The sequence below is a fragment of the Rhinolophus sinicus genome, chromosome 3 (assembly GCF_057876585.1).
Source record: "Rhinolophus sinicus isolate RSI-liver-muscle chromosome 3, RSI-T2T, whole genome shotgun sequence".
Lineage (NCBI taxonomy): Eukaryota > Metazoa > Chordata > Mammalia > Chiroptera > Rhinolophidae > Rhinolophus > Rhinolophus sinicus.
This window is the reverse complement of record NC_142503.1, coordinates 946,028-953,347: the sequence shown is the minus strand read 5'-3', so window position 1 is coordinate 953,347 and position 7,320 is coordinate 946,028. Positions and strand designations below refer to the sequence as shown.

At 59.2% G+C, this 7,320-nt stretch overlaps 1 long non-coding RNA gene across 1 annotated transcript; it reads right to left on the bottom strand.

Annotated features, from left to right (window-relative positions):
• Positions 1-2,130: 2,130 nt before the first annotated feature.
• On the bottom strand, positions 2,131-6,168 carry LOC141570445 (uncharacterized). Its single transcript, XR_012494448.2, has 4 exons — positions 6,073-6,168; positions 5,506-5,593; positions 4,252-4,362; positions 2,131-4,124 (listed from the first exon to the last, which is right to left on the bottom strand). It is a non-coding gene; the product is annotated as an uncharacterized LOC141570445 (long non-coding RNA).
• Between the last annotated feature and the right edge of the window lie 1,152 nt (positions 6,169-7,320).

Below are 7,320 nucleotides of genomic sequence, written 5' to 3'. Positions count from 1 at the left end.
CCAGCAGGCATGAGCGCCCTGGAGGGAGCGAGGGAGGGAAGAGATGGGGACACTTTCCACCGTCAGGAGGGTGGACAGGCTCCTGGGAAGGCGCCCTTTGAGGGGATGCGAGTGGAGGAGGGAGCAGCAAGTGCAAAACCGGCCCTGGGGTCTGAGGACAGGGTGGCAGAGGCTCCTGGCAGATGAGGCCAGCGCCTGGGGAGGGGGTCAGAGGGGAAGGCACTGTGGGCTGGGGGGTGCGCTCTAAAGTTACCTGTGCAATCACCTCTGGAGCCTGGGCAGGAAAGGGACACAGCCTGCTCTGCAAGGGTCCCTCTGAGCACTGTGACGGGAATGTGCTGCGGACCAGGTGGAAGACAGGACGCTGGGGCCTGCAGGCGGGGCAGCCCTGCTTGCCCTTTGCCTTCTCTGCCGAGAGGGGTGCCCAGGAGGGCAGCCCCAGGGTCCTCGGCACTGGCCCCACGTCCCTCCCTCCCTCCCTCGCCCTCCTCTTCTCTCCCAGTTCCAAGTTCTGGCCTCCCTTGCTCCTCCCTGAGGAGAAGCTCCTAACATTCCCAGGAGGATCTCAAAACACAACAGGTTCTCACATCACTGGAAGTAATGTTTTTCTCCCCGGGGTCTTGTCACCAACTTGGTACATAATTACGTTCTTTTGTTTCAGCTTGTTTTCAATTTTCAGGGTTGCATTTTCTTCCTTTTGCTCTAATTTCATTCCTCCTTTGTACAAAGCACAAATGACTTCAGCACGGCCATGCTCCAGGGTGCATTGGGAGACGCCCCCCACCCCCCAGGAGACTGTTGCTGACTTTTGTCCTAAACTCCCAGGGTTCCCTTCCTCAGCATGTGCCCGAATGCGTCACTTGCCGTTATAACTTAGGTCTTCCATTGCCCTGAGTGCCAGGCTGAGGTGACCGCATCCAGCCCTGCTCACCAGTGTGTGGTGTGCGGGGACAGCAGGGTCCCCGTGCTGGAAGCCCAGCTCTGGGGTGCTCCCAGGGGCTGTGGCCAGAGACCCCACCCTCCGTCTCTCCCTGTGGCTGGTTGGCCTCTCCCCACCGGACGGTGGCTCAGCTCCAAAGTTGGTGACCTCACTTTGAAAAGTCACCATACGTGTGTTCTCTTTCTATACCACGTGAACCAGAGGCGGCCCTGTGGGCACATCTTGGCATCCATTCCTGTCCTGCTTCACACCCTTCAAGCTGTGCCAACACGTAACCCTGAACGTGGCTTACGCGGGGCGTCCTCAGCAAAGCTGTAAAATAGTTCCAACAGCGTTACTGGCTGCTGGGCCCAAGCGGGTGGCGCTTTTCTTGTAGGTGGGTCTGATGTTTCCTTGTGGCACTGATTTGCATTCCCTGTTCTCTAGGGGCCCTCGCCTGTCTGTGTGTTTATTCTATTTCCCTGGGGAATGACCACGTCCCTTAGGCGGCCTGTGAGTCGTGGCCGTGTAACTGACGTACGTATGACACGTTGGTGTCAGGTGCACAGCTGCTTGTACAGCATTTATATAAACCCTGTGAGTCTTTTGCACGTCTTTCTATTGGGTCGTCTACACTTTTCCTACATGCTCTGAGCCCCAGTCCTTTACTGTCTGCTTCTGTCACAGTGTGGCTCACTTCTCCTGTTGTCACTCCCTTTTATAAGCCCTGAAGTTGGCTCCAAACAAATAAGTGTGGTGGGTGAAGCATGAGGGCTGGCCTGAAGCCCAGGGCTGGCCCGGTTCTAGCTGCTCTGTGCTGTCGCAGGGAAGCAGTGTCCTGTGCTGGGAAGAGCCGGACTCTCTCCTGCTCTAACTGGGAGGCTGGGCCATGGGGGGGGGGGGGGCATCTGGCCGGTGCCCAGGGGCCCATGACTTATAGATGCCGTGCTCACAGCAGAGCATGAATTCTCTACCAAAGCCTCCATTTGTCGTCCGTGTGGAACACTTCTGAGCTTATGCAATATGAATGACGTTTTGTAATGGCCCTCGTGTGTGGGTCTTGGGGGAAAATGTTGTTTTCAGCAAGACAAAGCAATCTGTCGGTTCTCCTGATGGCCGCCTCCCGTCCACAGAATGCATCTAACCTGACGCAGTCACACTGACAATCTCTTGTATCGTCTTTTATTGAACACAAAGTGCGGTCTGCCGCCCAGCTCGCGTGTGGCCAACTGTGCTGGGATGCCCGGTCCCGGTGGCTGGAGGAGAGCCTAAGGAAGGGACAGCACATGGCACTTCCCAGTCCACAGGGGAGCCATGGGCTGGTGGCCCCTAAGCCTCTCCTGAGACTGCACATGGGTGTCCAAGGATGCCCGGCCTTGGCGCCAGCCACACCTCTCCTGGCCCCCAGGTGCCCATGAGCTCGGGATGGGTGACTATCGCAGGCCCGACCTCCAGCCCCCCAGGCCCTGATCTTCTCTCCCAGCCTGTGTGAGGGCTGGAGGCTGCCGCGCATTGGCTCAGCTCCTGTGCAAACCAGGCACGAGGGTGGGTCAGACGGCCTTCCCGCCTGGCGACTGGTCCCCGCCATTGGCACCTTGCCTGCGACTAAGACTGCAGCAAATGCCAGCGTGGTCCTCGCCAGCCTTGTGCTCACCGCGTCCCCGCTTCTGTGGGAGGCCCCCCCACAGGGAGGAGCAGCCCAAATGTGTGCCCCCCTGACGAGGAGGCCTTTGTGCCCGTGGAGCTGGGCCCACGCGGTGACACGTGTAAGGTGACACACGTGCGGTGACGTGCCCAGGGGATTTGGAGGGTGGGGAGCCTTGTGGTCAGGCGGCCCCGCTCAGGAAGCTCCAGCCAGAGGAGAGGGGTCAGCAGAGAGTGAGACACTGGAGCAGGAGGGGGGCCTGTCCCGAAGGACAAGCTCCAGGGGTGGGAACGGAGGTGGGAGGGGCGTGCTGCGAGCCCTGGTCTAACTGAGGCACAGAGGTCAGGGGTCACCAGCGTACCCAGCCCCCATCCTCTCCGTCCACACTCTGGCTCGACCAGGCTGCCCTTGCACAGGTATTGCCGGTGTCCCTCAGGGTGGGGACGTGCTAGGACGGCCCTTGCTAGCTGGTGTGCGTCCCCAGAGTTGGGGCCCAGAGGAACCTCAGTCAGCATTCTCAGGAGACAGGGACAGTCCCAGGGAAATGTCAGCATTTCAAAGTAGCCTGCATTTTTCTCAGAGGAACAAAATAACCAATTTTGTGGGGTCTGCAGACACCAGGGCACTGTTGAGAGATTGGCGTGGGGTCTGGAAAGGGGCTTGGAGGGTGGGGGGACCTGGGTGTGTGTGTGTGTGTGTGTGAATCCTGCACGCGGATCATGAGTGTGGATTCTGCGTGAATTGTGTGTGTGCTCACAGCCAGGCCTGCAGGGAGCTGTGTCACCCATCTGCCACTTGGCGCCCTTTGTCTCCTCTTATTTGACACTGTAGCTATCTTAAATGCTTCCAGGGACAAGGGACAGACAGGTGATGTCATCGTGGGTCCACTTCTGTGGAGGCCCCACCTGGGTCCCACCTCCAGAGATCATCAGGTGAGCGAGGCTCCGTCTCGAACGTGGCCCAAGTCCAGACGCCCACTTACCCATGGGACCCTCAAGCCATCAGCCGGGCCGTCATCCAGGGTGGGGAAGGAGAACCGCGCCCAGCAAGGTCACTCACGCTTCCTTCACTCGGGCACAGGCCTCAGGACCACGGTTTGCACCCAGCCTGTGAGTCCCACGACGGACACAGAGGCCCGTTCATCAGCCCCATGTGTCCCCCTGGTAGTTGTGACGTAAATTTGGGTGGGAAATGGGAGCTAAATGCCCCTGTGTGTTGTGTGGCTGTGACCACCTGCTCGGGATGGAGCCGCCAAACCTGCAGAGTGACACCCTTCTGAGGTAACATAACATTCCAGTTACCCGTTGCTCCCAGACTCGGTGGCTTCCGACAGGCCGCAGCTTCTGTGGGTTAGGAAGCTGCGTGGCTTCACTGGGTCCCTACCGGCTGCAGGAAGAGAAGGCCGGGCCTCGTCCTCACAAGGTTCTATGGGGGCAGGAGCCGCTTCCAGGCTCGCTCCATGGCTGTTGGTGGGGTTCACATCCTTGTAGCAGGTGGACCGAGACCGGGGTGCCTCACTGGCTGCCCTCTGGTCCTACGCGTGGCCTCGGCACTGAAGGGCTGGCAACACAGAGAAGATACAGTGCCAGCAAGACCCGGGAGGTCGTCTGTAGCTCCCCGGCCTCTCCGCATCTTCCCTGGCTCAGGACTGGGTGAGCAGGAGGCTCACAGAAAGCACGAGACTCACCTTCAGCCGGCTGTGGCTCAGCACCGCTTTCTCGGGTGGTGCAGGTTCTGCCCATCCAGTGAGTGGTCCGATGGGCTTCCTGTGCCTGTCTCAGGGGTGCTGGACGCCGCCCTGTTATTTCAGCCCAGAGAGAAAACACACACATTCTTGCAGCCCACAGCTGCATAGCGCCCTCGGGCATCAGAGGAACCGTTTCCCCACCGTGGGTCACTGGGCCATGCTTCCCCTGCAGAGGCGTCTGCCTTCACCTCCCTGGACACGCAGCCCCTCCTCTGCCTCTGGGAGCAGGCCCAGGACAGTGGGACTCGCCCGGCATGAGGTCGAGGGTGACAACCAGCTGATCCGGAGCTATGCGAGGCCAGCGAGCCGGCTGTCCACAGAAACGCCCAGTGTTCTGGGCTGGGTGCTGCTGCAGGACAGTGCCAAATGCTAGGTCTGTGGACAGAGCAGCTTGGACCAGTGTTCCAACTCTTTCTCAGCACCTTTTCAAGAAGTCCAAGCTGACCCAACAGCGTCGGGGCCCGACGCACCATGAAGCGGACCCCACCACAGAGCCTTCAGGCCCCAGAGGCTGCAACAAGGCATGAGTGGGGCCACACCTCACCCAAAGACTGATGGGGTGGCAGGGTGTTGGTGCACATGCCTGGGGAGTTAATGCTGCTTGTTGGCTGGAGGCCTCCGCTCCCGCCCTGGGCCCTCTCCACAGAGCTGCTGAATGTCCTCAGGACATGGCAGCCTCACGAGGGCCCCTGGATTCCAAGAGGAGCAGCAGCAACTCCAAGGCCCCCTCTCCAGAAGGCGACAGACCGCCTCACGGAAAGGCACGCGCACCAGAGCCCAGGCCCCAGGGCTGCGCGCCAGGTGGTGTACGAGCAGCAGAATGAGAGGGCCCTGCGTGGGGCCCAGAACTGTCAGCCCTGTGGGGACACTGACAGGAAAGCAGGAGTGAAATAGGAAGGAGGTGAGGCAACCGCACCGTGAGGGGAGCGTGCTGAACCCCCATGGGGTCCTGGAGGAAGGAGCCTGCAGCCCTCTCTGCTCCATTCTGGGGGGAGCGCCAGCCCAGCTCCCACAGAGGCCTGTGCTCACCCCTCCCCAGCATGTCCCCCCCCCACCCCTCACAGCTTCCAGGAACCTGCTCCCCAGCGCCCTTGCCGCTCTCGCCACCCGGTCCTCACTAGTGATCAGAGTCCCACACGCGGGGGTAGCCCCGCCGGCTGGCTCCACAGGCCCACTGCAGCCCCTGCCCCTCACCTGGACCAGAGCTCCAAGCTGTCCCCAGGGGCTCACACATGTCCTTCCAGAAGTGTAGCACAGCCACTGTCACAGAAGACACATAGCCCTGAAAAGTAAGACGTGGGTGAAGGTAAGAGCTCAAGTGTGAAGTCACTGAGGGTCACACAGAGCTGCTCGCCCGCCTCCTGCTCTCCCCCTGCACCCCCCCCCACACTGCAGGGGGCGTGGTGGGGAGAGGGGGTGCTGAGAAAGAGCTGGAAGCGCCCCTCCTCCAGCCCACCCCCGGGTGTCTTCTGAGATGCCTCCTACGGGGTGGGGGGGGCCTCAAAAGCCCATAGTTCACCAGCGGATGTTATCAAGCCCATGTCACATGTGAGAAAACGGAAAGTCAAAGAAATTAGTGCCCTGGCTCCAGGTCAGGACCCAGGATTTCATGCGTACTGGAGACACAACCAGGTCCCAACATGCCAAGGGACACGTGGGGCGATGAGCTCAGTGCGTCCTGGCAGCTCAGGGTCCAGGCAGCAGCCTGCGTGGAGCGGGGCGGTGGGACGGCCACCCGGCCCCCACCATCGTGCACTGTACCTCTGCACCCAGCGGCCCGAATGCGCAGAAATCCAGTGGGAGGCCCCATGAGCCAGTGTCAGCCGCATCCCGGCTCAGCTACAAGCAGGCCCCTTCCGTTCAGGGGCTGCTCCGCCCAGGCTGGACGGAGGAGCTGCAACGCCCCCGCCCTGGCCCAGGCCTCGTCTGGGCTCCTGCCAGCTCAGGCCTGCCCCCCACACCCCGTCTGTGGCGCAGCCTGCAGAACCACACAGCCCACATCTGTCTTCCCTAGCTTTATTGTTTTTTAAGAGAGACTGGAAAGGAATAAAAAAAAAAAAAGGAAGGAAAGACTGAGGAGGAGATGTGGGAGATAAAAGGCACATGTGGGTGACAAAGAAACTATGACATAGTCAAATTTTATTAATGGCTCACCCATATGCATTCCGAGGATAATTAAGTATTCACAGGTGAAATTAGCTGATACGAGTGGCTGTCCTGGCAAATCCAATGAGCTCCGATTACATCAATAGTTTTCAACCAGTGTCCCTGGTTATCAAACCATCAAATAAATTTGTCCACTCTCTTCCTTTGGGGGGAGAAACTTTAATTATCCAGCCCTAGCGTGTGGCAGGCCATTAATAAAACCTAGTTATCAGGCCGCAGGTTCGGCAGTTTTGCTCTTATCCATCTTTTATCTCAATAAACATTTGGGAAATGTCCTTAAAATTATTATAGATACTTTGCCCCTACCCCACAATAGGAATTTCTAAATGGAACTCGCTGCGTTTGACACAGCGCGCGAGGCGTCGCGTCCACCCGCCGGCCCCCGGTGAACGTCCTGAGCTGGGAGCCCTGTGTTGATGGATCTTCGACCTGCAAATGCAGATAAGGGAACCGCCCGCCGTTCTCCTTACTGCTATTGACACCGCCTTTACGTTATGCCTGCGTCCCTTATTTTCATGCCACATAGATCGATGACAGGTGGAAGGACGGAGCGGCCAGTAATGACACAGAGCGGCCTCCTAGTCTTTCCCTCCTCAAGGTTCAGTCTCCTGACCATGCTCTTCAGTGAAAGAAAAACTGCTTTAAAAAACATTTATTGTTCCATTTCCAGTGAGCGAAGGTCATTCCAGAGAGACCTCCAAGACAGGTCTCCCTGCCTGCTGCCTACGGAAGCAACCCGGCTGTGGTGCGGGCTTGCTCTCGGAGACTCAGGGTTCCAGACAGCATCTGCATAGCCCACACCAGGCAGGTGACGGAAAAACACACCTACAGCGCGTGCCGTGA